Raw genomic sequence first — 4,767 nt, forward strand, 5'->3', positions numbered from 1 at the left:
TGCCACCGGACGAGGAGGGTCTGGACGCGGACGGGATTCCCCACAGAGCTCTGGTGTCGTTCAACGCCCTTTCTTCAATTTCTTCGACATTTGGTAGGGGCCTTGCAGTCCAGACTAGAGGCAGTACAGGCGACCTATACTACTTATCAGATCTGGCTAGCGAGGAATGCATAGACATTTAGGGAGAAGTGCTCCCCACCGAGGATAGTGGTGGAGAGGGCGCGGTTGTTGGCGTTGGAGGCCTTTCAAGCGATTCGATCGGATAGACCTTTGATAGCTTTGGACATTTGGAACTCCTCATCTGCTTGTGGAGCGCCCCGTTTTATGTTTTTCACCTAAAAGCCTCCACCCCTGAGTTGTGTCAAGGTCAACTTCGATGGATGCATCCTGTAGGGCGGCAGGAGAGGAGGCGCAGGCTTTGTTGTTAGGGCCCCAGACTTCAAGGTAATTGCGGCTGGGGGTTGCTACTTGTTTGACACCTCGGTGCCAAAAGTGGAGTTAAGAGCGGCATGGTCTGGATTGTGCTATATACGACATACCTTGTAGGGGAAAGAGGTCTTTTTGGAGAGTGACTCCACGACGGCTATTGAGTGGATTCTGCATGCTTCAGGAGGGGTCGGTGATTGCCACCCGCTGCTGAGAGATATTTGGGCTATGGGCCGTAATGGGATGGTGATTCAAGCGAAGAATGTGTTAGAGAGGCCAATGGGGCTGCGGATTTGGTGACTTTTTTTGTTACCAACCACTTGGGGGACCACCTTTGGGTGGGAGAGGCAGAGTTGCCAAGTGCTCTTCGGGATATATTGTTTTTAAGTTTTTTGGCTGTATCCATACATGTTATATATGATACTTTCATTTCAGCAAAAAAATAAAAAAATAAAAAAAATATGTTACTGAAAGAAAAAGGCAGACACAAGGTAGTCGTGCATCCTAGCATTGTTAAACAAGAGTACATGACAACTACTAATAGAGGTAAAATGACAAGTCAATCAATAAAATGAAGACATTATTGATGAACATATTAGAAGTATGCCCTAGAAGCTAATATGGCTGACGCATATTTGTAATCTGGAGCATAAATTTGTAATTTGACTCTTATTGATCGATAAGATTGGGCAATTTATTATTTATTCATATTTGTATGTGTCTATGAATCGTTCAAGAAATTAATAAGATGATGACACATATTCTCAAGGAGTTAAGAATTTCAGGCATGTGTCATTAGGGATTTATTTCTAAATGCTCCTGATTGATGGATCCATCATGAGGACGGTGATCGATCCACTAAGATTAGTGCACAGATCACTTAGTCAGATGGATGAGTCTCGAGTCCACAGTGTAGAGACACTAGAGTGATTGTGCAAGTACTTGTTAGAGAGCAAGGTATTAAGCATGACCAAAAAAAGTAGTCACATGGATGTCTATCCACTCGTTAGTGACTACTTATGCTGTAGTTGTATGACTAGTCCTTCGACCTGCAATGCCTCAGCTATTCACTATGAGGTTGCTGTAGTTTGACGAGCATGCGAACTTGGGCCTTAGCCATTTGGAAACCTGTGGTGCGGATTGGCTGCAGTAGGTTCCTTTTGGAATAAGGTTGTATCTAGATGGGATCTATCGACCTTGATAAATTAGGAGTGATCCTATGTGATTTATAAGACTAAGTTCGATAAATTTCTGGTCAGGTATTTTGAAAAAAGAGTTTTCCATATCTCGTACTGAAAGTCGAATAAATTTTGACATATGACGGACGATGGGGTTTGACGAGTTATCCATAACCTCCGTCCTATCAGAATCCATGATATAGGGATTGTATCATACGCTAACTGCACCTAGAGGTTCAAACATTCTGTTCTGCTGGGTTGCCACCATATACTGCTAAGTGTCACTAGTAGATTGTGAGACTCGAAAGCATTCACTTGGTGATCAGTGAACCCTAAGAGTAGAACTGAAATTGTTTCAGTCCACTGAAAGGAGTTTCAGTGATATTGAGATGAAAATCTCAATATGTCTCACTACTAGACAGAATAGAACCTACGGGTCACACACATAGAGGATTTGATTAGTCAAACTATCATAATTATAATTTAGAATCATAATTGATGTCAATTATCAATATGATTGGTGATTGAATTAACCCACTAAGTATTAGTGAGTTAATAGAAGAAAAATTAAGTGAAATTGATTGCAACTGGGCTGATTTGATAAGCCAAATCAAATTGGGTTCGATTCAAATTGAGTTGGGCTCATGATTGGGTCAATCCTAATTAGATCAAGGTATATGCCTTAAGTCGTGTTCACACTATGCGGATTTTAAAGTCCCTATAGCATCGTAGGATCAAAATGCATTAAGTCGTGTTCATACTATGCAGACTCTAAAGTCAACATGGCATCGTAGTGTCAAGGTTCCTCGAATCGGGGTTGGACCGGACATGGATCAAGGTATAAACCAGATCCGGTCGCTGGACGGGTTCGAGGTCTAACCGTGCTCTCTGGAGATTTGGGGAACTTGGAGACCAAATCTGGACCCTAGGATCACCTAGGGAAACGTGTGCAAGATTAGGAGGAATACCCAGAGCATGGGGCCGTAGGCACATGCTCCAAGGCGTGTATTGTTGAGAATACATGCTGGTTCATCATCAGGAGGAAAGCTTTTGCAACGAGACTAATTCAGCGTTGTGGGCTTATCTCGAAGCATGGACTGAATTCGGAAAATTGGGATGCATGAAAATATGTGCCACTGATGGAGGAACGTGGCATAAGTCTCCAGAAGGCAAGGGACACATTTTAATACGTTTTTATAACTGAAAACGTGTATGGTTAGAAGACGTGGCTGTAACGCTGTTTCCACATGCTTTCACTTTGAGGGGCATTTCAGGAACTCTACAAAAGTCCGTTCAAAGTGGGAAGGTGCCATCTGGAAGGGTTTTTCATCCCGAATCCAACGAATCTAGTTTCATGGTAATCCGAGTTTGTTTGGAACACGAACTTGGCTGTTTTATCTGATTGCGCAGAATCCTGCGGGAATTGGCGTTTTCCTATCTTATCTAGAATTTATCCTTATCTTGTACATGGGAAGTTGAGTTCATGAGGGACTTGTAATTGGAGGTTGCTTCTCTATAAAAGGACCTTCAAAGGGGAGGGATTGGTATCCGGTAGAGCTGGAGAGACCAGGAGAGCTTATTGTAATCAGTTGAGTGATTATTCAATAAAGTTCTCTTCTCCTGTATTTCTCCTCCTCCTTCGTGGTATTTTCTGGTGTTGTGCTTCGCTGCATTATTGTTGTTAGGCGTGACCTAAGTCATAGAGACTAGGTTCCCATGCCAGGAAGGCTGATCGGTTATCTTCGGTAGACTGAGCCGCACGTTGTTGGGATCCGCTCTGAAATCTCTTCGTACGTGACACTTGGTATCAGAGCCATACCAGAAACGAAGGAGATGACCTCTACGGTAACTTCCATAGTGGGAATGGCGGACGCATCATCCTCGACCATGGATCCCAATCCAACCTCAGGAGGAGGTACGGCGATGGGTGGAGCACATCCAGTTGATGATTCCCTGTATGGGTTATATGTTGCATCTCCGGTTATCTCCGCCGACAATCGATTACGGAGGTGCGAGGCCCAAATAGCTGAGGTTGAAGGGCGGATGGAGGACCTTGAGGGTAGGGACGCAACCCTCCAATGTGAGATCGCCGCTCAGCTGAACCAGATTTCCTTCGATATGGAGCGGCGCTATAAGGAAGTGTTGCGGCGTAACGAGGAGTTGGAGACCATGGTGAAGGCTCTCCAAAATCAGGTGGTTGACCTTTTAAAGGAGAGTACCACCACAGGCATATCCTCTTCTCCATTGACAATGGAGGTCACAAGAGAGGCTACGCGCCCCCTGCACAAGCTTGATGTTCCCAAGCCATAGGAGTTCTGCGGACGGTGGTCCGCGAAGGAGGTCTGCTCTAGATATTTTTAAATCCTTCCAAAAGCTTTTTGTATTGAGTTGATTTTTCAATTTTCATACCATTTTGACACAGTTGTTTGATGATTAACCATATCAATTGTATTATATTTCAATTTACAGATGTGTACTTCACTCTTACTGAAATGAAAGTTTACTCTTCTTGAAATGAACATGTTTGTTGTTCTGATGCATTAAATCTATATTGGGTCCGATACCTTCTCTCCTTAACAATATTATTAATCCTTAATTAATCTTTAATGCTTAAAATCACAAAAAGGGCGAGATGGAAATTATATTTTTCCTTCCTTTTATTGATGACAAAAAGGAGGAGAAAAGAAGAAAAGAATTCCAAACTATATATGACTATAATGGTACATGATAATGGAATGGAAAATGAAGAAGATTGATATATAAGGGGAGATCACTATAACTGTCAGCTAGTAAGAAAAATCTTAAGAAAAGAAGAAGAAAAAGAACTCCGCATAATTTAAATATTTGTAACTGATAGGGAGAGATTTTCTCCTCAACTTGTTGAAATTATGCATATGTCTCAGAATGTAATATTTGGTCTGAACTTCATTACAAAATTCTTATAATTGCTTTGAATTTTGTTGCAAAATTCTTTTAGGCTCAATGGTTTTGTCATCATCAAAAACGGAAAGATTGTCAATCCTAAAGGATGAATTTTGATGATTACAAAATACTTGAGTTAATGTTGTGTACTAATGATGTTGGCTTAATTGGAAAGTTCTATAAGTCAAGATAAATCAGAAGAAATAAAAAACTGCAAAATTCGTATCCTTAATTCTTCATG

The sequence above is a fragment of the Phoenix dactylifera genome, chromosome 17, assembly GCF_051530095.1.
Source record: "Phoenix dactylifera cultivar Ajwa chromosome 17, Ajwa_hap1_PhDact_Kaust_v1.1, whole genome shotgun sequence".
Lineage (NCBI taxonomy): Eukaryota > Viridiplantae > Streptophyta > Magnoliopsida > Arecales > Arecaceae > Phoenix > Phoenix dactylifera.